Consider the following 27,233-nt stretch of genomic DNA (forward strand, 5'->3'; position numbering starts at 1 on the left):
AGTTTATGCTGCAAATATTTTTATGTAACATCATATGGCATCCACCAGAATATTTCAGTCTACAGATAACTTTCAGAAGTTGAGCTGTACCCCATCATTCATTCCATACACGTTTATTGAAAATCTATAATATAATAGAAACTACATCAGCTGTGTAAAACATAAAGGCAAAAAATTATATTGCTACAATGTGACAGCCGTTGACTTTGTGTATCAAAGTTGTTAGCCTCTGGAGAGCAAGTAGGAAGACCACCACAGGCTTCTTTAGGACTCAGGTCCTGCAAATTATGAAGCTGGAATAAATAATATGTGGCCAGAAATGCTTGGATTAACCCACCAGCTGCTGCTTAGGCTTGATCCAGCCTTACTTGGTGGAAATGCAATACATGGACGCATGACCCAGGCAGAAGGGAGCTTGTAAAGAAAAACACTGTAATCTACTAAGAACAAAGAACTAATGTCACAGCAGTGCTTTTAGCATACAAAGACACTTGAGATGAGCAAATCCTATCAGGGACGTGTGCCCCCCAAATATGTCCATAACTGAACATAGATGCATTTCCGTTGTGTTTGGCATTTAACCCATCAGGAAAGGAGTTTCCAACCACCTTGTTTAGACTATAAAATGGATACTTTTCTGGTGGACTGTGCTTTTGTAGACATTGATCACAACAGAATCCATCTCCCACATAAGTCTATTGTATAGCACGTGAAACATGAAAATCTATCCTTTCACCCCCACCCCTCTGCCTTTTTGTATTAATTTCAGTTTAAGAAAGCGTTCCCACACTGGGATTCCAGGAACAGTTAGTTGGTTTCTGGCACAAAGCAAACCAGAAACTGGCTGTTTAAGTCACAGAAGGTGATATGGCTTCTGAGGAATTATAACAGGGCAGTCTAAGCGGACTGGGATGGAGGCGCCACCTGGAGGGAGGAGGGGGAAAAGCACAATGAACACAGACCCTGTTTCACAGGCATTTAAAGGGGGAAAGAAACTGTCCTTACCTGATAGAAAGCAAAGAACTCGGTCTAGATTAATAAGCACGAGAACACATCGTTACAGGAGCACTAACAAGTTCTCTTCCTTCCTACCTTTTGTGGATTTTACAATTAATTTTCATTTAAATGTTTCATTTGTATTTATTCTTTTTTGAGTGTGGAGACCCTAAATCGTTTCTAAGGTATTGCCGTTTGTCAATACTGCTAGATGAGTTTTCATAGAAAACAATGCCATACAGAGTGTTCTTTGCTTCCCTGAGATGAAGTGGAGGTCATTGCAATCCTTGTTGATAGGAGGTAGGGAAGGACGTGGCCATGAGCCAGGGTCCTCACACTGCTGCGTGTCTGTCCTTTCTAGCAGATCTAAGTATCTGCTCCCCTTGCACCACCTATTCCTGTAGGAAAACCAGTGCCAGTCTAGAATTAAGGGAACACTGGCAGCAAGATGATCAAATGTTACTTTTCAAATATTCCGTGAAAAATAACTTGATCCAAAATAAAGGTTGATCAAAATTCTGTTTGGATACCTCTCATAAAGGTAACACTTTTTCTCTTAGGCAGGCTTAATTTCAGATGCTTTGTGTGCCCTACATGAGATCATTTTCTTCCCAAATTTTTGTTTGCAAAGTGTGTTTGGCAAACCTGTCATGTGCTCCTTGGTTTGGTTTATTGCTGCTTTTGAGGAGCAAAGGCTCGTTTCCTTGCTGATCTGTGTATTTTATCCATGCCTGTCTATGGAGCATCTGCTACTGTGAATGGATAAGAGACAGAGCAGATGTAGAAGATGCTTCTCAGAATTTCACCAAGAAGCTCAAGAGCCCTCCCAAGGACAGCCCTCCTCTCCCTTGGTGGAAGCTCCCCAGAGTGGGCATGAAGTGAATTTCTCAAAGCATCCTGCTGCCAGGGCCATTGTGGCAGGTTCACAGATGCTAAGCTGCAGTCCTTGAGTGGAGAGTCCTTGCAGTAATGGGAAGGGCAAGTGCTAGAACAGGCACACACAGCAAGACAATGCAAAGCCAACCCCAGGAATTGCCATGTGGAGGTACCCAGGGGGGAGGTACTCCCACAGCAAAGCACCACAGCAAAACCCTGTCCAAGGCTGTGTGCTTCTCACAGTCCAAGATCAAGGAGCTGGCTGATTCATTCCTACAGAGGGCTCTCTTTCTGGTTTGCAGATGACCTCCTCACTGTGTGCTCAAATGGTGGGCAGAAAGAGGGCCCAAGTGTCTCTTCTTATAAAGACGCTAATCCCATCACAGGGACCCACCCTCATGGCATCATCTAATCCTACCCAGCTCCCAAGGCTCCATCTCTTCATACCATCACATTGGAGCATGGGACTTGAACATATGAATTTGTGGGTGGGGAGCTCCCACAAACATTCACCTTGTAACAGAGGGGAAAGTTGAACAGCAAGAGTATTTTTTTTTTTAATTTTTAGTTGTAGTTGGACACAATACCTTTATTTTACTAATTTAGTTTTATGTGGTGCTGAGGATTGAAAACACACACACACACACACATACACATACAAACACACACACTTACTGATGAGAATACTAAGTCACTGTGAAAAAAGCTGAGCAGTCATGTGACCAAGTGCATTTCCTGAGGCAAGGACCCTTCTGGCCATTCCTGGAGATACTGCTTCCATTTCAGATATCTTGTAGGGCTTCTGTAAGTGGGCACCTCTTAAGAAATCAAATGACAGGAAGCTTGTGGAGGAGACTTAGGCTTATTATAGTTCTTGTTTTGATTTGGGGGTTGAAGTATGGTCTTTTTTTAAGAGAGAAAGAGAATTTTTTAATATTTATTTTTTAGTTTTCAGTGGACACAACATCTTTATTTTATTTTTATGTGGTGCTGAAGATCGAACCCAGCGCCCCGCACATGCCAGGCGAGCGCGCTACCGCTTGAGCCACATCCCCAGCCCTGAAGTATGGTCTTAGGTTAACTTTGCTCCCCAGAATTCCAAGAGTGCCCGTTGCTAAAATCCAAGGAAGGAATGCAGACTTTGATCAATGTTTGCAGAAATCTGAATAGGGAGAAAGGAAGAAAGGATGGTGGGCTATCCTTGGCTAGTCACTTGATTGGTTGTTGGTGTTCATGAGGATTGGGTAAGACCTGGGAAAAGGTAGCTGGCCATGTCAGCAGAGCCCCATGGTGTGGCATTGACCCAGATGTACCTGCAGCCCAACTTCTAGACCTCTGCTGGTGTGCCAACATACCAACTTTGGATCTTTTCATCAGAACAGAATCTCGCTAATCAAAAGACACAGAATGCCTATTTTATTAATCCATACTGAAATGTATAATTGTCAAGTGGGTTTGTGTTTGCTAAGAAAGGTAGCGTTTCCCTTTAGGCAAAAATACTTGCAAAGGGAAACTATAATCAGAAGATTACCTGGATGGGTGGAAGCAGAGCAAGAGAGGGGCGTGGGGGTATGTTGCTGGCTGGTGGAATCGGGCTTTCATAGATATTCTGAAATCTCCACTTCCCCTGTGGGCACATCCCTGCCAGAGCTCATCACAGCCAGTGACCAGGACTCAGCCTTCCCCAGCAATGTTGGGGAGGCCCTGCTGACCATGAGGATGATCTCCCCACTTTATGCTCCCATTGTTGATGCCCCCCAATCCCTCCCTGTCCCAACAGGTACATTCTGTATTATAGAATATAAATCTAGACAACTCTCTACCTTCACGCATAGTGTAGTCTCCAAAGCAAGCAACACCATGCAAAAGCTGAACAATGCATATACTTAAATATTCCTATCTCAGAAGGTTTAAGATATATTTGTATATATCTTCATAGGTATATGGCAATAGACTTAAAGTCTTTAATTATCCCAAGTCTTTAAAGTCACAGTTTTTGATGATATATTACCGGCATGCCACATAGTTCCTTGGCTTTTGGTTCTTTCAACTAAATGCAAATGGTTACCTAGGTAGAGATGATGGAGCATCCACCTGGGCACTTTTGCTCCATTTCAGGAGTTCCCATCTTGTCCCATCTCGGTTACATAACTATTATGAGATCTTCATTTCTTACTACTTATTTCAGTTGCATTTTATCATTTTCCACTTTCCAAAAAATAAATGATGATCGGGAAATGCTCCAGATAGTCAAACAGTGGAGCCAATACCACTGTGCAGACCCAGTGATTGTCTGCAGACTTGACTAATGGAAAGAAGTCATTGCCACAATGCAGAGCTCAAATTGCTTCTATGAAAATCCAATTTTTGCATGCAAAGGACAAAAATACCATGTGATCTTCCATAATATGCTGTGTTTTTAAGTTCAATGTACAAAACTTAGGGACCTTTATACCTTCCATCAGATTATACTTGGATCTGGCAGGGAGATGACATTTTGCTTATTTAAATAAATTTAATAAATAATTATTGAATGCCTATTATGTGTCAGGCAGCGTACTAACCATCTGTTTCCAAGGAGAAGAATAGGAAAAACACCTCTCTCTTATCCTCATGTGTACCAACAAATCATCCTTCTGAAGTAGTTTTCAAATTCTTTAGGATAGGAATGTTTAACCTCAGCACTATACATTTTGGGCTGGATAATTTTTTTGCTGTGGAGGGATGTCTTGAGTATTCTAGGATATTGAGCAGCATCCATGGATTCTTCCAACAGATGCCAACAGCACCCTAGTAGTCACGAAATAAAAAATGTCTCCAGATATTGCCATATGTCCCCTGGAAGATGGGCAAGATCACCCCAAATTAGACCATTGATGGCATTAGACCTGCCATATTTCTTGACTTTGTAGATGAATTGGCTATGGGATTATCTACTGTTGGGCTGAACCAGTTTGTTCCCAAAGCCTTACAGATGTGCATGGAGACAGAAGGGCTCTAGGAGAGATGTCACACTTGGTTCATGACAATAACCGTGTGTCACTTCATGGGAACTTGTCACATCCACATCCTGCATATCCAGCACCCTGCTCGTGTCTGTTGCCCACTTTATGAGACAACGGCTGTGCTGTGGGATGTGAATTGGAACAATCCAACTAAATCAGCGGGGGTCATTCACACACTGCGCCTGGACAGTTGCCTAAGTAGCGTTGTAAGTAAATTTTTAAAATTGGACTAGGGTCTCGGCCCGCTGCACAGGACGTTGCAATCCGAGACTGGGTTGGACACCAGGCCACTGCCATCAGCCACAACCCAGCTATGGGAACTCTCTTGAGAGAGAGTTAATAGGTAAATATATCCTGTAAATGTTACAGTGTGTGCACCCTGGAGAGCGAGAGAAAGGGAGAGTTGCCAGTCACACCCTCCCAGTCAGTATCCTTCCCCTTCTTCAGCCTCTGCTTCCCCAGAATCCACGGTCACCTCTTCATAATCCTCCAGCGCTACCAGGTCCTCTCGGGCCTCTGAGAATTCCCCTTCCTCCATGCCTTTGTCCACATACCAGTGCACAAAGGCCCGCTTGGCATACGTGAGATTGAACTTATAGTCCAGGTGGGCCAGGCCTCTGCGATGGCAGTGGTGTACTCAGCATGCACACAGCCTGCTGCACCTTGGCCAGGTCTCCTCCGGGCACCACTGTGGGGGGGCTGGTAGTTAATGCCCACCTTAAACCCAGTGGGTCACCAATCCACAAACTGGATTTTGCGCTTGGTCTTGATGGTGGCAATGGCCACATTGACGTCTTTTGGGACCACGTCCCTCCTGTACAACATGCAGCAGGCCATGTACTTGCCGTGGTGAGGGTCACACTTCACCATCTGGTTGGCTGGCTCAAAGCAAGCATTGGTGATCTCCACCATCGAGGGCTGCTTATGATAGGTTTTCTCCATTGAGATGACCAGGGCATAGGTGGCCAGGGGGAAGCGTATGCGGGGGTACCACACCAGGTTGGTCTGGAATTCCGTCAGGTCCACATTCAGGGAGCGAGGGACAAAGGAAGGAGTAGTGTGGCACATTCCCCAGTCCCTTCTAGACCCCAGATGCCATCAGCAGTGCTTCTAACCATGTGTGTTAGCGCAGGTGTGGTGCGCTGTCCCACTCCGTGATATTTTCTCATTTTGAATGTGTTGTCAACATTAAAAGCAGAATGCCATAAATTTAGAAATAGTCCAGCCAAAGATACATTTTATCGTCTTGTCTTATTATGTTTGGCTTAAATTCTAGTTCAGGAGACATAATATCTTTTTTTTTTTTTTTTGAATAACAGTCTTTGTATTGGTTTTGTAAGTAATTTGAAAAATTACATTTTGATTTTCAACATTTATGCCAACTTTCTGGCACATTTTTACAGCCAAGTTACACTTTAACAGTAACTATAAAGGAGATAATGAGGACCTCTTAACTGCTTGTTCTTCATGGCTGCTGGTGAAATTGGTATAATTAGGCTTTCATGAAAGGAACTGGGTTTTCCTCATAAAAAATACAATAACAATCCTTCCCAGTAACGCAGTTGGCACCGGGCAAGCTGGAAAAAGCGAGACCTTAGTGGAAAAGTTTATGAAGTTCATTGTGAGCAGAACCGCATCTTATTCAAGGCACTGTATGAAGTTTTGAAGTGATCTTTGCTTCTTCCTGATGAGAGTAATATGTGGACATTTTTCTCCATGAGGGGAAAAGAAAAGATCTCTAACAGAGAAAGTAATGTCAACAAGCTGCTGTACTAAAGCCATTAATAATTGCACTGTGACACTGCAGACCGGAAAGAAAAGGTGTGTTTAACCAAATTAGTTTTACGAACAGCGCTTGGGAGCTGAATTTTTCTTTTTCTGAGCTGCTGCTGACCTCCCCACCCCACTTCATGGAATTCCTTGCAATGTGGGAGCAGGACCCAAAGCCAAGCAAATCTGCACATTATTTCAGCCAGCCAATGGGGCATGGTTTTTGGTTTGACTTCTAGTTTTGGAATTATTGAATCAATTTTCTCCTACTGTATTTGAAATGTGGTTTTAAAATTGAGTTCAAAATGCAACTTTTTATTACTGATTATTTGGGTTCTCTTTCAGTGGGATAGAAAAAAAATAATACCAGAATTACTCTTCTATATACTCATCCTTAATTTTGATTTGATTGTGTCCAAATGGCAAGATTGGATTTTTATACACTATTAAAATGCTTTTATTCAGCACTGTTTTATCTTATGCCCAGTGATAGTGCCCAGGGGGTGCAAATCTTGTGCCCGAGAGGATTTTAATTAGCAGACACTTAAGCCACCAGATGGCTCCCTTAGGTTTTAAAATCTATGCTTGGGGGAAATAAATTGTCTTACCCTAAAAAATTTACTGGAGTGAATTTGAAAGGATGCCTTAAAATCATGATGCAAGCAGGCCTCCATAGCTTCAAGCTGAATTAATAGGTTTAGAGTTGCTGGTTGGAGGGTTTGGCCACTTTATTTAAAGACACAAGATCTTCAGGATGCATGACTATGTGCCATGACTCACCATCTCTGTTAGCTTATGAATTTGTTTTTTCAAAGCTGAAATGTCTCATCTCTTGATTCTTCTTCTCTTCTCTTGTGTTTCTCTACCAAATATATTGTACTTTTTTAGATGGCTCATAATTGGGCCTTGCCCTCCCCAAGGACAGCGTTGGAGGTCCATACCAGAGCAGCACAGGTGGCTCGTCAGATTTCATATTACCTGCTAAACTTGCTTCCTTCTTTCCCATAGTCCTTTGGGGGTACTTTCACATTTGCAAATACACAGAAACCCAAGGGGGTAGATTCATATCATCAAAAAGAAACAGAGGCAGGGTATGTGTGAGACAGACACGGGAGTTTGACCATGGATTCTCCTTGCAAGTTCCCAGTAGGACTGTTAAACATTCCCCTGGCTTCACAACTGCCCCACAGTAGGTCTCATGGTGCACACAGTCTAAGGAGAAATTCACCTATGTCCCTCTGACCACAGAGGTGTGGGCAGCAGCAGGAAGCATAGATTAAGTGGACCTTCACCAGCAATCTTTGTTTCTTTGGGGGGTTAAAACCACTTTTCCCAGGCCATGCACCTGCCCATCTTAACCTCCTTCAGTGAATAGTTTTTCATCTTGCAAGTCTGCGGAGCAGTTATCCCAGAGTAAACCCACAGATAACCCTCTTTTAGCAGTTATACAGGCAGATAATCATTGCTCATTCCAGCATTAGATCCTAGACTGAGAACTCAAGGTGGGAGAGCTTTAGATAGAACTCAAGTTTTTAGACCTCTCAGGCTCACCTGGAAATTCTTGTTAAAGCAGACTTCCAGGCTCACCTGCAGAAATTCTGATAAATAAATCTGGGTAGGAGACAAGCCACAAATTTACATTTCAAACAAGCTCCCAGACTTTTTGGATCCAACTGGTCCAGTGATTACCCCTTGAGCAGCGCAGAATTTTGAGAGCATGTTTCTGATACTCAGCTGTTATCACCTCTTAGAGGCAAATGACAGGGCAATGTCCATCAAAGTATTTTCCATTTGAACTGCATGCGATTTTATGTGACTGCGGCTCAGAACTTCAGTCAGGGTGTACAAATCTCATCCTTGTAGCAAGGAGTAACTCTTGGGTCATCAGTGAGGGAAGAGGCAGGCATCAGAGCATCATGCAGAGCGTGGCCCTCCGGGTTTCAGGTCTCCAGGTATATCTGGAGGAACACCATCGAGACAAGCGTCTAGACATTGAACATTAACAACCCAGAAGAACTGGTGTCAGGCATGGAGAGATATACATCAAGTGATGGAAAGCTGACAAATCTGTGACCAGGCTGCTCCAACAAGTCACTTCAAGGCATTCCTACTAATCTTTCAACCCAACCATTGCTTAAGGGGAATGAGAGCCAGAGGTGACATCTCAGATAAGATGACTGTTGACAAATTCTCTAATCTCAACTCAAGCAAACACCGCTCCATTGTCCTAAGCCAGTGGCTGGCACAGTGCTCTGATTGTTTTAGCAGAAGTTTGATATGAAAATAGGAGCTTTTTTTTTTTTTTTTTTTTTTTTTTTTGAGAATGAAACTGCTACGGTGAGATTTTTTTTGTTTTTTAATGGCCCAGAGGAATCAACAAGGATTCATATCCATGGCTTTTCAACAACCCCTGAAAGGTGGTTGCTCTTGGCAGGTCATGCTGAGAAACCTATTGTGTGTGCTATCATTCTTTAATCTTTTTAGCCTTAGAAGTAATTGCAAGATCCATGTGAGTAGGGCCAGCTGTGTTCTGGAATTGATTAATTCATTCAACAGAAACCTTTGATGAGGCACTATGTGAGATGATTAAAAGGGTAGGCCTTGCTTGTATCTTTGGGCAAGATAAAGATGTCCGGCATGGCTGGCCAAATCATGCCACAGGAACAGCAGACATTAAGCCATCCATGGTGGAGAGGCTGCTACTGACAAGGGAGGAGCAGACACCTGGAGGAAGGAGGGTGAACTTACCAGGCGTCACCGGGCTCTTCGTCGCCAGGGACTAATGTCTGGAACACGGGCATATGGAATCGCCTGGCCTTTTCAAAGCTCAGCAGGACCAGGGGCCGGGCGGTGGTGCAATCTGCACAGTCTCCTTGCTTGCCCTGGTTCCAGCACATTTTAATCAACTAGTAATGGAACGTGACTCATGATGCACTTTCTCACAGAACAGATGTCCTTGATAAGAGCTAGCAATTTCTCTGCTTTCTCACTCCTTTCCCATCCAGCTTATGAAAACACCTTCTTGAACCCCATACAGGAACTGAATCAGAGGGAATATGTCAGGAGGTCACTTATCACTCAGTTTTGCCCTGTTGGTGGCAAATCAAAATCTGGGATCCATGTTCTGGGTAGGAAAGGGTCATGAATTTGCATTTCTAACGGCTGCTGCTGGTCCAAGTGCTGCCCTGGAGAGTGTTGCCTTCTTTGGCTGCTATTTATTCATTCATCCAAGAAATATTTTTTTAGCATCTACTAGGTACCAGGGCCTTAGGCATCAGGTAGATAGCAGGAACAAAGCAGACAAAGATCTCACACTCCCAGAGCTCACTGTCTAGTAGGGGGAACCCCTTTACTAATAGGTAGACACATGCATAAGCAAGGTACTTCTGATAGCACTCACGGGACCTATGGCCAGATGGGAAATGACTGGGGGAGATTGGGGTTGAGTAAGCCTGGGGCCTCCTCTCTACAGATGAGTGCTAGTGGTCACAGCCCTGGGCTCCAGTTGTGGGAATTACCAGTGTAGACCTAAAATCTGTAGCAGAAGTCTGTATAGGAGTTATCTAAATCCTTCTTGCTTTCTAATTGCATAGGCTCTGTGACCAGAGGCCCATCTTCCTGAGTTCAGGGATGCATTAGGGAATGTGAGTGGGAAGGACATGTAGGGTGGAGTGACGGGTGAGAGGTTTGGAGAGAAGCTGGAGCCAGGCTGAGAGGGGAGGAGCTGGGCAGGGGGAAACCTCTGGTGACCCACGAGGAGACCATGGGTTTCAGGGCGAAGTCACCTGGTGGAGATTTCTTTTCACATTGTTTTCTGGGCAGATCTCAGGACTCCCTCCCTCCTGGATATTTCCTTCAAAACCTCAGCTGGGTGGTTTGTGTTGCTCGTGAATGCTTTTCTGTCACTGTATCCTCTTGGACCTTGTCCTAGTCTGTTCAGGCTGTTCTCACAGAGTGCCAGAGACTGTGGCTTTTAAACAATAGAAATGCCAGGTGTGGTGGTGTATGCCTTAATCCCAGAGGCTCTTGGGAGGCTGAGGCAGGAGGACCACGAGTTCAAAGCCAGCCTCAGCAATCGAGCAAGGCCCTAAGCAACTCAAAGAGACCGTGTCTCTAAATAAAAAATAAAAAAGGACTGGGGATGTGGCTCAGTGGTTAAGTGCCCCTGGGTTCAATCCCTGGCACAAAAACAAAACAAAATAAAACCAATAGGAATCTATTTCTCACAGTTCTGGAGGCTGAAAGTCCAAGCAAGATCCAGGCACCCGCAGAGTCTGTGTACGGAGAAGGCCAGCGTCCTGGTTCTCAGACAGCCATCTCCTGAGTCCTCACATGGAGGGAGAGGTGAGGCAGCCCTCTGTGCCCTCCTTTAGAATCCCGTTCATGGGGCTCCACTGTGATGACCCGGTCGCCTTCTGATGCCACCACCCTGGGGCTCAGCTTTCAACATACAGATCTGGGAGCGGACATAGGCATTCAGTCTGTAACACTGTAAAATGATCCAAAGAGGCTTGACAGGAGACATGATCGGGCCATCTCCTGGGAGTAGTGGGATCATGTCTTTCAGGACCCTCGTCTGTGGAATGGAGACAGGGATACTTCTGGGGTGTTCTGAGGAGTACTTAGTGAAGCACTTGGTCGGTTCCCTCCTCCACAGCCTACAGAGGGATTTGGACCAGGTAAAGTCAAAGGGCTTTATATTGAAACTACAATATAAAACTGTCCTCACTGACTGTCCAGGGTCATGGCAGAAATAGAAAAAATGTCTTGCAGGGCCCTTGATGTTGAAAAGCCTGAGCTTTCTTAAGAACCGCTTGGAACATGGAACAGGAAACAGACAGTGGGATTATTTGGTAAAGAATAACGAAGGCTCTCTAGTGGCGTGCAGTCATGTCCCTGAAGCAGGTGGGGAGTGTGTGAGCTGGGATTTCAGTAGTAGGTGGAGAAAAGGTAGAAAGGAGGAGGGGGAGGAAGAGCTACTGAGCACAGCGAGGAGACGAGGATAAATGTGTGGTCTCATTCTTCCTGTGGCTTCATAGAAACCCCATTGTGTGTATTGACCACAGTTTCTTTATCCATTCACCTAGCGACTGGACACCTAGGCTGGTTCCATAACGGGGCTACTATGAACACTGAAGGGGCTGCATCGCTAGAGTACGCTGGTTTTAGTTCTTTGGGATCAATACCGAGGAGCGGGGTAGCTGGATCATGTGGTGGTTCTTTCCTCGTGTTTTAAGGAATCTCCTCACTGCTTTCCAAAGTGGATGCCCTCATTTGCAGTCCCACCAACCAGGTGTGGGAATATCTCTCCCACTGTCACTGGATGGATGGAGTTGGAGAACATCATGCTAAGTGAAAGAAGTCAGGTTGAGAGAGAGAGAGAGAGAGAGAGAGAGAGAGAGAGACATTCTCACAAAATAAAAGGAAGACAGTAGAGAAAGGATATTAGGGGGAGGTAGGCGGGGAAGGGAAGGGAAAGGGGACATAACGGGGAATGAAGTTGATCAAAGCTGTGTACATGTGCACACGTGTATCACATGAATCCCACTTTCGTGTATCTATTAAATTAAAAATGTAATATAGAAGGGAGACCAGTAGAGAAAACAAAGGGGTTCAGGGGAGGGAGAAGGGGAGGTACTAGGTGGGGAAAAAAAAAGAGCATGTTTAGATGAAGATACCAGAGCCCCAGGGCTTTGTATTGTGGGTTTGTACATGTACAGACCCACACCTTCTTAATGAAGGCTGTCTCGGTGAGTCACACTTTAATTTAGAATTTATGATTAATGGTTATTTGGAAAGAGACAGGCTACAGTTGGAAGAACAGAAATTCATTAGGTGTTTTGACAACCTAAACAAGAAAATTATAGAATTTTTGCTCCAGAAGAAAAAGGCACTGTGCCTCTCTTCTATGGCAAAGGAGGGACCTGTGGCTCAGAGAGGTTAGGTAGCTTCCCTGATGTCACACAGCTGGTTAATGACAGACCCCCAAATAATTAACACCTATGTTTCCCAGTCTTATTTTCAGGGTATCTCCCAAAGTAAAGGAAATGGATTATTTGAAATAACACAGTGGCAGTCACATAAAAACATGCAGCAGTTGGAATATGGCTCAGATGAACATGTATCTTTTGCTGCTATATAAGCTCATCACTCATCTATATATTTATTAATGAGTGCGAAATTCCTAGTGGTAGAATCATTATTATGTAAGCTGAAAGGATTTTTTCCCATTAAAATATATCATCAATTACCATTTTTATGTCCTCACAGTGGTTTTAAACTCCATTAACAGGTTTTGTTTTGGTTTTGCAGTGCTAAGGATCAAACCCAGGGCTTTGCACATGCTGAACAAGTGCTGTGCTACTGAGTGGTATCCGCAGTCCATTGGTTTTTAAACTGCATTTCTGGATTCGTGTCTTTTTTTTAATCTTTGGCTGCCTTTTATTAGAAAAGTGTAAGGAAGTTGGCTTCAGTGTGTGGAGAAGGAATCCAGTGTTCGGGATCTGTGTTCTAGGGCTTTCAGAGTCCCAAGTGGGTTCTGGAGCAACTCAGGGTGACCATCGCTTTGCCGAGTTCTTGCTTCTCATCTGCTTTAGATCATTACAGCTCTAACTCAGCATCTTCTGCAGTAAGAACGGAATGTGATTACTGCACAAAAATACAACCTTGTAAATCCACTTGAAAGAAAGCAAGCAAATACATTCCTGTTGTCAAGGGAGAAGTCCTTGCATTTAAAAGGCTATTTGGGGAGGCATTAATCCGTGAAAGAGTTTGACGCCAGGGCAATGATCTGCCTGAGATTGACAGGTGAGGAAGTGCGTGGTCTGCCTTGAAGCTCAGCCTGCATCTTCCCTGGAGTCTAACAGGTGACCAGATGGGATGGATCCCAGCTTCTGCACTGGAGCTATTTGATATCGTGGCAGAAGAAGTAAAGACGTGTTTCTTTCCACCATGACTCTTTTCAACAATTTTAACTTCACAAATAATAACTCGGCACGTTTGTCCAATATTTGGCAGCAGAAGTGAGAATCCCATCGTGCTTTCCTTGAGCCGTTTGGACTGGGGACACAGTTGGAGAACCCCTCAGATCTGCAGTCCTCTGTGAAATCAGCTTGCAGATCCCTGCCCTGGCTCCTTGCCACATGCTATAGGATTCAGTAACAAAATGCAAGAGCCAAAGTATGTTGTCACACATGGCAAAGCTTCCCCAGCCCGAGGCATTCGTATGTTTCTGTGTGGGAATGTATGTGTAGCTCCTTTACATTAAACTAAAAAAATCAGGGTCCTTTCTTCCTAGGCCTAAAGGACAGGCAAGTGGTCATTTTAAAGAGGGAATAAAATGAAACCTCAACTTAGATAGGTTAAGGGGATCATTTCAAGGTCTTTTAAGGGAATATTTAGCTAGAACAGTAAGTAATTAGATAACTTTTAACAACTTTCTTAAAGTCTTAGGACTTCGGATGTAACTCAGTAGTAGAGCACTTGCCTACAATGTGCAAGGTCCTTGGTTCTGTCCCCAGCACTGGAAAAACAAAACAAAACAACAGTTATAAATACCCACTGATAATGTCAATTAATACTTTATTTTTTCAAAATACATCTTTTCTCAGCTTGGAATTCAGCAGGTTAGAGTAAGACCTTAAGGCATGTCTACACCTGTTTCTGAAGGAGGAAAAACCTGAAGAATTCCAAAATTGGTCATTTTTTCTCCAGGTTATGACACACTACTGAATAATGTGTTTTTTTAATTGTATAGACAATTTCTCTTTTTAAAGAAACATTCCTAATTCACATCTATCCAAGGTCACAAACGTTTTCTGAATTCTGCTGATATTTAGTATCAAAAATGTACTCAAAATAGCATTTGCTATGAGGATTTCCAATTTTGTTCCACAGCCATTGGCCATAAGTGAATTTGGATATTGGGTGTTGCATATATTTAAAATTGGCCCAATGTTTTTCATTAAATCTCATTGTTTGCATAACAGATTTACAGGCAGGAAGCACTTAAATTTTTCAAAATAAAAAATGCTCATTTTTCTACTCTGCCCACACATCATAAACACATTGAAAAGGAATTCTTATGGCAGAACCCTTCAATATCTCATCCATATGCGCATGTCATATACTTCTTTCTAGCTAATAGTTCCTCAAGATTTTTTACTTAACCTATAAACTAGAATTGATGACATTTTAATGATATAAATGGAATACTGTGGTCAAGTAGAACACACACTTACACAGTGTCAACTTTAATTAGATCCACTTCTGCAGCAGAATTAAGAGAGACGTGTCCCCAAAAACAATTCTACAGAGGCCACAGCCAGAACGTGTTATCATTGTTAGCCATTCTTTCTATACTTCCTATATACCGTGCAAAGCTGTGCTCAACAGTTTCAGTTTCCGATCATCAAAATGTCACCCACCTTCTATGGTGGTTGAGGAAACTGAGATATGGAGACATAATGACTTACCTAAGTGAGAGAGCTAGGATTGGCACCCACACCTCCCAGAATCTCAGACCCACCACCTCACCTGTTCTGACTGTGGTTTTCAAAGCTCATTTCAAAAACTCTCTGTACATGTTCATGCATCCAGATAAGAATTCACTTGAGCCCACTATTCTCTGTGCCGTGTTTCCAGCCATAGAGCTCCAAGGTGAGGAGCAATAGTATGAAATCCAGGTCTATGGCCAGTGGTGCCTGTGACAAACGTCCAGATTCACTTCTGCATCAAGTTGCTCTGCCCGGGTGCTCAGATGCATGCAGCTGGTGCTGAGAGGCTTGTGGGGCTTTACCATTTTGTAAACAAACAAACAAACAAACAAAAACCCCTCATTATTACTTGAGCAAGAGAAGCAGGGCTCATTTTGACTAGGTTAGGCTACCACTTAAAGCCCTCTGAAGACATTTTTAAACAATCCCTTTCCAGTCCAAAAATGTTAAAAATATCAAGTCACAGTGTCTCTGTGATCTGAGGTCAAATCATAATTGAGGACAAGGCAGGCATCCCTGGCCTGTGCTTATATAATAGTATTTCTTAGTAACTGGCTTCCTGTAGCATTTTTACTGAAAGAGCATGTGAATACCTAAGTAGTTTGTGTCTTGACAGCATTTGTACTGGATTGTGCACGAGTACTGGCCCATTATGTTTCGTAGAACAAGCATAATTGTCGGGATGATAAGACATTCAGAGGCATAAGTTATCTCATAACTGAGCTGAGAGTGTCTTTGGGGCACAATCTTCTACATCATTGTGTTTCTCTTAAACACACACAGCCCTAAGTACAACTGGCAACATCGCACAGTGAGGCTTGCTCTTTCTCTTATTTGACTTTTCTGAGGACAGATTGTAGGGTATTGTTATGTACCATAGGATGCAGCTAATAGCCAGAGACTTTTTCAAATGTGCACATTTCTAAATGGATCACAGCCATTTAGCCTAGAAAATGTGTCGAGTGCCTCCCTGTGAGTGAGGCAGAGATGCTGTCTCCACCCCACTGAGTTGCAGGTCCAGATTTGACATGTGCTGATCAGTCACAGCCCTGTATTTCTTTAGAAATATGGCAGATTTGCATTCTTGTATAATTGAAGATTTAAGGGAATGCTGCATGTTTTTCTAGCTGCCCGTGTGGTTCTAAAACATGCAGGGACAGTCAGTCCCTTTGCTTTTGCAGTCTGGTTGGTGCAGATCCTCAGGCCATACTAGATATGTCAGTCTGTGCATTTGAATTACCTAGTCATTTTAGTCCATTGGCAGACCCCCTGACGGAGGACAGTTAGCCACTGCGGGGCTGAGATAGCCTGCGATTGTGAATTGGCCTCAGAAGTGTTTAAAGTGGCCTGACACCATCCAGGCTGTGGAACTGCAGGCTGTGAATGTCAGCATGTTGGAAGAAGGGATCAGTATTGCATTATCGGTGTGGTAATAAGCCTGAAACAGAGACTTTGCTTCTAATGTCATTAGAAGATGATTCCGAGCTGCGGACAGCTCCATCAGATGCGGCTGATTGGCTTCTTGGCCCTGAAACTACTCGCTCACCCTTCCCCCACCTTGTCCATGCTGCAGAGCTGCTTGCCTGGGCTGCCAAATCCGTGCCTCCTTTGTGTGTGTGTGTGTGTGTGTGTGTGTGTGTGTGTGTGTGTGTGTTTCTGTCTGTCCGTCTGTCTGTCTCTCTTTGCTCACCTTAGGGCAGGGACCTGCCTACAGATCTCTAAAGGAGACCCCCATCACTAGAGATGATCATGTGCAGCAACCCTCCCCAAAGTAAGCAGTTATATAACGACTACAGATTTTCTAAGGAGGCGGGGAAAATTCAAGAAGATTCTCCAAGACGTGAAAAAAATTTGGAAAGTAATTGAAATGATCCTTACTGCCGCAGTAAAGTTATTAAAATTCTGACCGATGCCATTTTTTATGCCATCACAGTTGAGAATAATAGAATTCCGACAATAATGGAGCTCTGGAACATGGACAAGGCCACTCTGATGTGTGCTTTCATTCAATAAATCTTGATTGAGTATGCCCCAAGTGCCAGTGGCTGCGATAGGTTACAAAACATAGACAATGCCAAAAACATATTAAATAAGTAAATACTGTAGTCTATGTGAAGGGCCTGAGTACTGTAGAAAAATCCAGTGGTACAGAGAGACGAGGGACATCTGTGGGAGAGGGATGGTCTAGTGAACCTACCTGTAAGGGGAAGAGGTCAGGTCAGGATAAGTGACGTCTTTGTTTTCATGAGGAAAAGTACTTTCTATTTGTGTTCCAATAAAAGTGATCCTGCAGACAGCAAGGAAAGTTACTGGGGAAGAAAGTGGGGGGAATTTCCCAAACAGGGTCCTTGAGTGGTGGAGAGGGATATGGTCTAGTGCCCATGCAGAAGGATTGGCTTTGGAAGGCATCATCCTCTATAAGGGGGAGGAAAGCCAGGTAATTTGGTGCAGATGCTTCAGCTGGTGGGCGTCGGTGGAAATTCTCTTCTGATGTTTCCATTTTCCTCGTGAAGGTGAAAACTGGATCATCTGCTGAGAATCTTGCAAAACACAGATGGAGGCGGGAAGTTGTGAAATGATTGTCAGCAGGAGTCAGAAAGTGAAGGGACGAGAAAATGGACCTCGATGGTCAGGCACCATCAGGGGTCAGCACGAGCAGGAGTTGGAAGTGAGGCCATCCAGGCACAGTGGGCCATGCACGTATAGTTGAAGACCTTCAGGAGGCTGAGGCAAGAGGCGAGAGTTCAAGGTCAGCATGAGCAACATAGGAGACTCAGTCTCAAGATAAGGCCAGTAAGGCTGGTCACCAAGCCCGCGTCCTTCACCTCCTACTCAGCTGCACAGTGCAGAATGTGGAGCAGGTAAACGCTGGATCTAACCAGGGTCCCAGCTTTGCCAAGTAAATAAGCCAGGGAGAAGAATTCGGGTATTTTGAAAGGAGCAATTATAAGGATTGGTCGTGGATTCGAAGCTGGGTAAGGGAGCAAGACAGAGCATGGAGTTGGCAGGAGGCAACATAAAGATGACAGGTGGGAAGGTGGGGTGCTGGTCTCCAAGGGGTTGAAGGATTATTGAAGTCTAGATACTGGAAGGAGTAGGCTGGAAAGACGGAAGGTGGAGATGAGAGAGAGGATGCCTGGTAGTAAGATCATGGAAGCCTTGCGGTTACTGGTAATGAGGAGGTCTAGGGTGTGATCAGGAGCCTGAGTGGGTGAGGAGGAGGGTGGTGGGAAAAACCACTGGAAGATCTGTGGACTTGCACTCAAGGACCCGAGATGGGCAGGAGCATCTCCATGCCTGTTAAGACAGGAGTGTGTTGGAGAATATGACAGGCTTGTTGATCAATAAAAAGGAGTGACCTGAAGTCCATAGGTGACCGCACTCATGAGAGGCAGTGGTGCCAGCATGTGGCCAGGCCCTCTAGATCTTATGATTGACAGCACAGTGAAGCCAAAGAGGACCTCACTTCAGACCTTTACGACACCACCTACATCTTGCAGGTCACTAACTCCTTACATTCTCAGTTTCCTCGCCTGCTGAGTGGAGGTATAGTGGTATATATCTGGGCAGTTCTGAGGGCTAAATAAGATCATGTCCGTGAAATGTCAAGCATTGTTCCTGGTATATAGTAATTACTTAAAATATCATGATGTTACCCCAGATCTTCATGTGAGGCCCCATGCCTTCAGCTGGGAGGAGAGTGGTATTTTTTCTTTCTATTCTTATATGGCAGTAGCTTTTAATTAATATCAGGTGGGAGTCATAAATGATCTACTGATTTGGGGTTTCGGTGACCAGACAGAGGAGTTGAGAAACACAGCAGAAATCTTCTAACGCTTCATAGGACAAAGAACTGCTTCGTTAATTGACTGGATTTCCATCTGGCTTGGCAATAGTCAGATGGTGGCAAATATCATCAGTCCCCCATGACATTCAGTTAACCAGCCATTCCAGAATGTCTCAACCATAGAAGAATTATAGCACCAGTTAATAAGAAGCACCAAAATTAAAACACTACCCAGTTGGGTCTTTATTCAGTGCTTTTCACTTTTGTTGTGCCTTACACCTCAATCCAATTTTTGTTGCTGACAACGACACCTTAGTAGTATTCCTTTGGGCCATTGAGCTCACATGGTTCAATGGTTCCTGAATTGAACTTGCTTCCTTGGCCAGATATTTATTTCATTATGACTTTCAAGAACCATATGTATCTATGAAATATATGGTTATTGAATCTATGCCCATTTTCTAAATTATTTTAGAAAACTTCAAAAGATCAGAGATTTAAAGATGAGACAATCCAATCTTATATATCTCAAATACTCTGTGGATGGAGCTGACTGTGTGAGATAAATCCTAGATCTCTGTGCTTCCCTGGAAAGATTGGTTTGTGTTAATCATAGAGACAAACCTCTTTGACTTGCCTGTATCTTCTACTTAGCTACGAGAAACATCTTAGAGTCACCAAGCACAGGCAACTTCATGGCCTGGATTTTGTGTGCTAAGCTCTCCCTTCTGCTCACCTTAGATTTTATTCCCTTCCTTAGCTGTCTTTTTTTTTTTTTAACTAATATTAAGCATGCTTTATCTTTCTGTGTTGTCTGCATCCCTTTAAGCTGCCTGTTATGGAACTGAACATAAAAAATTCTTTACTAGTGGATCAGGGCTCTCCCCACACCTAGCAGAGAACCTGGCACAACACAGCATTCATAACATTCGTTAAATCAGAAAACATTTACTCAGTCCCATGTGTGAAATGGCAAATCCCAAGAATTTGCCTAGCTTGAGTGCCTTAGAATAACATCAGCACCATAATCATCATAATACATAATAATGGGTAGCATATGTCAAGTGCTTGCTTTGTCTAATTATTTTTCATATGTTACTTAGGTTCATAAGTGCAATTAATATCTCATTTTACAAATTTGAGCTCTAGAGAGGAAAGTTACTTATTCAGACTCAGGAAGCAAGAAGCAGAGGAATATCTTCACCCCTACCCTGCATTGTCCCATCAAGTGACAGCGCTGGCAGAGGCCTGCATCCCCAGCAGGAGCTGGTTGCTTGTAGACATTTGGGGGCACCAGCCCTCTCTCTGGACCATTTGGCCCTGGTTGCCAAACCCCAGGACCCTGCGGTGAGCTCAGCTGGGAGCAGCAAACTGAGATGTGAGGCTGGCAGCCTGGCAGGTCCTAATCCCAAGAATTATGGGGCAGCCTAGTTGGCACCTGCTTCTTTAGAGAGAGAGATTAAAAAGCTGCACTCTTCAATGCCTGCTTCCTGCCCATGTCTTCCATTGCAGTGGGATTGAGAGATGGCTGGCAGTATGATCTGATCACAAGGGAAACAGAAGGATAAGCTGATTTTGATTGAAATTCCACTGCAGGCACCTTGAAGCATTTTACGGTACAGTAGCACTGAGCCAGTGAATGCTGTGAGTTCCCTTGTTGAGTCTTGTCATGGCTGGGAGCTGACATGGAGGACAACCTCCTTATTCATCCGGGGATTTTCATCATGATGCCAAATGCCAGGATTCCAAGGAGCCTCTCTTGTTCCACAGAGCTCATGAGTTTTTTTCCCCACAGGGAGGACCATGTGCCCTCTTTCCTCTCCTCTCCCACTGCCTCTTGTTGCAGGCCAGGCCTTGTCCCAACCCCTCCTCCTACCACCTCCTGTGTCCCCAGGGAGGAAAGCCAGAAGAGCCTGGGTTGCAAGTGGCCTCAGACTTTCAAGAGACTGAGTTCTCAAACTGTAGGAGAGATAGACATCATGATTGTATTTAGCAGAATAATTTTACTTATTCAAATAACTGCCAACTTCTAGTAAAGGTAGCACCGACAATTTATTGAATCTCAAGCAATGCATTTTTAGAAACACCAAGCAGTGTATGACATTATAAGTTTTCTGGTACTTTTTAAATAAGGATTTGTATTAATATAAAACCCAACCAAAAATGCATGAAAAATGGATAAGAAAACCAATTTCATATAAGGAGTCAAGTAGATGAATTAGAAGTGGCTAACAAAAATTTAAAACATTCAAGTTCAATATTAAAGAATGCAAATTAAAGCAGTGTTTGTGTGTGTGTAGACTATGAAATGAGTAAAGATTAAAATAAAGCTAATACTGCCAAGGGTGGAGCCAGCCGGACATTCGAATTTTGATGGGAACGAAAGTGAGTAATTCTTGCTTCCCAGTATTTTGTCCTGTCCTATTCTTTATCTAGAAATGGAATCCAAAGGCATAATTCAAAATGTAAACAAGGTATATGGTACTCATATCAAGTTGTTCCATTCATTATTATCTATAACAACAGAAATATCTACTAGGAGTATATTGTTAAAAAATAAATGATTCAGCTGGGCATGGTAGTGCATGCCTGTAATCCCCGTGGCTTGGGAGGCTGAGGCAGGAGGATCACAAGTTCAAGGCCAGCCTCAGTAATTTAGTGCAGTCCTCAGCAACTTAGTGAAATGAGACCCTGTCTCAAAATAAAAAGGGTTGACAATATGACTCAGTGCCCCTGGGTTTAATCCCCAGTACCAATAAATAAATAAATTTTACTATTGCACTTAATGTTATGCATACTTCAAAAGTTATTTATTGAAGTACTTTTTTGAATGTTTGTAAATACTTGCAATAACGCCTGAAAAAGCTCCGTACAAAATGATATATGTATATATGATTTGATCTCAGTGTAAAGAAAAAGGATTGAGAGGAAGTTAAAACGTCAACTATGGGAGCCCTCAGCTGGTAGAATTTTGGGTGGCTTTTAAAATTCTAGGTGTTTTGCATATATTCCATATTGTCTATCCTGAGCATTTACTATTTGTAATCAGAACATTTGAAAGGCCTCTAAGTGTAAGGTACTCTCTCTGTTCATTTCATCTCAGCTTCTCTCCAACCAAATCACTTCTCCTTTCTTTAACCTTATCCTTAAGATAAGGCCAACGATAGCTTGCCTGTGAGAACCAAATGAATTCACCCCGTTGCAAAGTGAAAAGTTTTCGGCAGTGATGGGTTGAAAGGTGGTATTATTTACGACAAATGTGTTTTCTGACTTGTGGAAACATTATGTAACAATTAGCATGGCAACAGAGCGGTCCTTCGAGCTCTTTTGTTCCATCATTTTCCTGCTTCCCTTCTGCATTTCTCTGTACCCAACAGTGTCCCAAGCCCCTCCTTTGCCCTCTTCCTGGGCAGTGCTACTTGACACCCCTGGTCTGGGTGCTGAGAAAGATCCACAAAGAGGCTGGGCTGTGAGGGGAATCCACAGGTAGGAGAGGACCTGGTGTTGTGAGTGAGGTTCCTCAATGTCAGATACCTGTGGGGGATGGGTTCCAGGACCCCCACGGGGGGTACCCATCCCCCATTGGTATCTGATATTGAGATACCAAGATCTGCAGATGCTCAAGTCTCTTGTGTAAAACAGCATAGGATTTGCATAGAGCCTCTGCACATCTTCTCATATACTTTAAGTCATCCCTGGATGACATGATACATAATATAGTGTGAATGTTATACAAATAGTCATTATATACTGTATTATTTAGGAAATAATGACCCCCCCCCAAACTCTGGATATGTTCAGTACAGATGCAATTTTGATTTCTAATATTTTTGATCCAAAGTTAGTTGAATCCAAGGATGGGAAGCCCTCAGATGCAGCCGGCTGTCTAATTATTCACATCTTATCGGTCTCATGTCAAGGGAGAGGGACAAGATCAAAACTAAGAGATGCATCCAGAAGGGCAGACAGGGGAGAATGATGAAGCCAGGTGAGCTTCAAGCTGGAGAAGCTGAGACTGAATAAGAAACAAGGAGGGGAACTAAGGAGCAAATTTCAGCAACTTCCAAGGCAGCATCTCTTTTGAAGAGATTATTATTTGCATGGGACAATTTACATCTCTTTGGTTGGGGACTTCTTCGTATAGCAATGGCCTTCATCTATTGGGCCAGGGGAGTTAGTAATGGTCAGATAATCAGAGATTTCTAACAAGATATTGGATTTTTTTTTTTAAGCAAAGCAATTTCAGATAATTAGTGGCTCCTGGACTCTCTAAAGGAATAGGATCATCCAGACCCTGCTTTGGATGTAACAGAGTGAATATGTGGAGTGTGTTCTAAAATGCTCCTACCAGTGACTTCAATCGAATCACTGAAATCTTATTATCCTCCGGCCTGCAGGCTCTCTAGTAGAGGGTGCAATTGTATTAAGTGTAGGAAACAAATGCACTTTAAATTCATGATTGGATATAGACTCTTCTGGCATCTCATCTTTCTGAGAATCTCAGTTCTCTCTGATTTCCTTGTATTGCTTTCTTTTTGCTTAGCAGAGACTGTGCACTCTTGGAACTACGGCAGACAGCCAGATTGAGAAGAGGCCTTATCAATTCAGCAAACCCATCAAGTATATCTCATGGTTCTTATCCCAGTGCCCACCGAGCACTGCTCAGATCCTTAGCCAGCAATCTAGGTTCACGGCACATAGGGCCATCTCTTGGCCCTCCTTATTCTATTCCTTTTTACCTTTGAACAACAGATTTCATATTAGCTAGTGTTTTATTCAGCTTTTCCACTGCTGTGACCAAGAATTGTGGCAAGAACAATTAGAAGAGGAAAAGCTTATTTGGGGGCTCATGGTTTTAGAGGCCTCAATCCATAGATGGCTGACTCCATTGCTCTAGGCGCAAGGTAAGACAGAATATCATGGTGGAAGAGTGTGGAAAGTAGCTCAGGACATTGCACCAGGAAGGAGAGAGAGAAAGAGAGAGAGAGAGAGAGAGAGAGAGAGAACTCTGCTCAACAAGGGCAAAAAAAAGTGTACCCCAAAGGCACACTCTCAGGGACCCACCTCCTCCAGCCGCACCCTACCTGCCTACAGTCACCTCACAGTTAATTCCTATCAGGGGATTAATGTACTGATTAGGTTAAGGCTCTCATAACCCAATCATTTGACCTCTATACTTTCTTGCATTTTCTCACACATGAGTTTTGAGGGACACCTCATATCTCAACCCTAACAGTTACTCTGTGAAACATCAGACCCATCTTTCTTGGGGAACTTTTTGTTTTTCTTGCTTCTTATGGTGAAAAATGTTCAACACTTACAAATGTGGAGATAATATATAATGAGTCTCTCTGTCTTGGGTCAGTTTTCCCAGAAACAACCTCTGAAGCAGAGGTTTGGGTGCAGGTGGTTTTCTGAAAGCAGGGAAGGAGCAGAGCAGGAATTCCGGGGAGCTGCCCTGCAAATCCACCCAGACAAAGGCCTCAGCCACTTCCCAGAACTCTGGAGCTGAAGCGACCCTTCAGTTATTTCTCCTGACTTGGAACAAGGATGCAGGGATAGACGTTTATATCTTCTCATTGTCTAGATGTAGGCTGCCCCAAGGGAGGGTGACATAGGACAAGCAAGCTCTTATGCTAAATAGGAGATGCCTTCAGAAGGACCCAGCCAGGAACCATCATCAACCAATAATCCAGCACCTAGACTGTCCTTAAGGAGTGAGCTAAGCAGACGCGACAGCATCTACTACAGTGGCCCTTCACCAGCTTCTGCCACTGAGCTGCTGTTGACTTGCACCCACCCACTTCTCCTGCTCCCAAACCCTGGTTTGTTTGTTTATTTATTTATTGGGTACCAGAGATTGAACTCAGGAGCACTGGACTACTGAGCCACATCCCCAGCCCTTTTTTGTATTTTATTTAGAAACAGGGTGTCACTGAGTTGCTTAGCGCCTCCCTAAGTTGCTGAGGCTGGCTTGGAACTCCTGATCCTTCTGCCTCAGCCACTGGGATTACAGGTGTGTGTATTACTGTGCTGGGCTCTTTATTTCTTGTTTTCGTTTTTATAGCAACTTTATCATGGTATAAAATTCCTCTACCATAATCTTCCTTCATTTTGAGTATAGAATTCAATGATTTTTAGTAAACTTACCAAGTTGTGCAAACCATCTCCCTGATCCAATTTTAGAACGTTTTCATCTCTTGTTAATAGCACACTCATTTTCAAAAAAAAAATTGGCCTAGTATATTTTGAAGCAAGTTACATTAGTGAGATTTTAGTGCAATTAAATTCTTAAATGAAAGGATCTATTGATAGGAATAATATGTGAGTGAGATGCCATTTAGCAGCTTGTTGAGGTCACCTAAGACCTTGGGAGATGTAACAAAGAGCCGTTTCCAGAGAAAATGTCTTCAGCTGCCTGTGCCAAGGAGTTCTTCACTCCCAGAGGCTGTCTAAGAATACCACTTCTGACAAGGGCTCTGTGCTTTATAATTCTTCTACTTTATTCCAAAGATAAGAACCCGGGTTCCAGGTGGGGGCTGTTTAAGTAAGGATAGGTGTGTGCAGACAGAAAGTGGAAAAAGAGAAAGGCTGTCTAAAAAAAGAAAGATTCACTCCAGCAAGACACCATCTTTCCATGTCACTAAAAATGAAAGAATAGACACAGAGGAGATGGGTCAAGACAGGGCAAGACAAAAATATTTCCAAGGTTGACATAAGAGTACACCCTCAGTGGACTTATTGGTTATCCTTTTAATAAAATAATGGGTCTAGGAAAAGAGAAGAGGGTACCTTGTCAAAAAGGGCTGTAAGTCGGATAATTCTTGGTTAAAGTACCATGCAGTGGTTTTTAGTACATTTACAAAGTTGTGGGACCATCCACACTAATTCCAGAACATTCATATCACCCCCAAATTAAACCTTCTGTGCCCATTAGCAGTCACTCTTTGTTCTCCTTTCCTCTGAATAATCACTAATCTACTATCTCTCTCTAGAGATTTGCCTATTCTGGATGTTTCATATAAATGGGGTCCTGCAGCATGTGGCCTTTGGTGTCTGGATTTGTCACTTAGCACGTTTTCAATGTACTTAAAATGTTGCAGCACCTATCAGTACTGCATTCCTTTGGTGGTTAAAATAATACTACATAAATGGATTATGTAGATCACATTTATTTATCCATTTTTTCATCGATGGTCATTTGGATACTTTCCTCTTTTCCAACTATTAAGAATAAAGCTGTTATGAACATTGACGTTTAAGTTTTTATATGAACATATGTATTGAATTCTCCTGAGTATATGCCTAGGAATGAAATTGCTAGGTTATATTGTAAGTCTACACTTTAATTTTGTGAGGAACTGTGAAGTTATTTTCCAGAGTGGCTTCCTTAGTTCTCATTTATTTCCACCAGCAATGGCCGAAGTTCCAATTTCTCTACATGCTTATTGCCAACATTTATTTTCCTTTTTTTTTGCTTTGTTTTTAGATTCTAGCCTTCCTAGCATGTGCAAAGCAGAGAGGCATATTTTTAAAAAGACACAGCAAAGGAAGGTGAACATTCAAAACACAAGTCCAGTTCTGTACTTGAAGCTCTCAGTTCTGTGCACACAAAGCCTCCTATCAGTGCTCAGTGGTCATGGCTGCTGATAGCCATTGTACTCCCAGGACATAAAGGATGCTCATAAGGGCTCTTTTACCAAGGATTGAACTCAGGGACACTCAACTACCGAGCCACATCCCCAGCCCTATTTTGTATTTTATTTAGAGACAGAGTCTCACTGAGTTGCTTAGCACCTTGTTTTTGCTAAGGCTGGCTTTGAACTCAAGATCCTCCTGCCTCAGCCTCTAGAGCTGCTGGATTTACAGGGATGCGCCACTGCACCCGGACCTACTCTTCTTTTTAAGACCCACATGAACCAAAACTCATAATTCAAAATAAACATACAACCACAAACATGCACGTGCACCCCCCCCCCACACACCAACCTAAGATACTACTAATGGAATGTGCCAAAGAGAATAAGAAAGGTAAATAATGCAGGTAGCACTGCAGAAGGTGTCTCTCTCCCTAAGGTGAGGTTTTAAAGACTTGCTCCATGTGGATTTTTTGGTTTTCCAAATACAAGAAAGTCTGAGAAAGACATTTAGTCCAGAACACTGTGAATGGAGAACAGTAGCTTTGGATTGGGGTGGAGCATGGGCCTGGCTGCACAAAGCCCAGGGTTCCTTCCTCAGCACCACAAAAAACATGAACTAATTTCAAAAAGAATTGTAACTTTGTTGAAAATGTGTTTCAGGGCC

The 27,233-nt window shown here is 43.3% G+C and overlaps 1 protein-coding gene and 1 pseudogene across 2 annotated transcripts in view; one reads left to right on the forward strand and one right to left on the reverse strand.

Annotated features, from left to right (window-relative positions):
* Camk1d (calcium/calmodulin dependent protein kinase ID) overlaps positions 1-27,233 on the forward strand; it is a 380,162-nt gene that overhangs the window by 285,841 nt on the left and 67,088 nt on the right. The gene's annotated exons all lie outside the window — the stretch shown is intronic.
* On the reverse strand, positions 5,302-5,945 carry LOC143379484 (tubulin alpha-3 chain pseudogene; annotated as a pseudogene).

This window comes from Callospermophilus lateralis, chromosome 13 (genome assembly GCF_048772815.1).
Source record: "Callospermophilus lateralis isolate mCalLat2 chromosome 13, mCalLat2.hap1, whole genome shotgun sequence".
NCBI lineage: Eukaryota > Metazoa > Chordata > Mammalia > Rodentia > Sciuridae > Callospermophilus > Callospermophilus lateralis.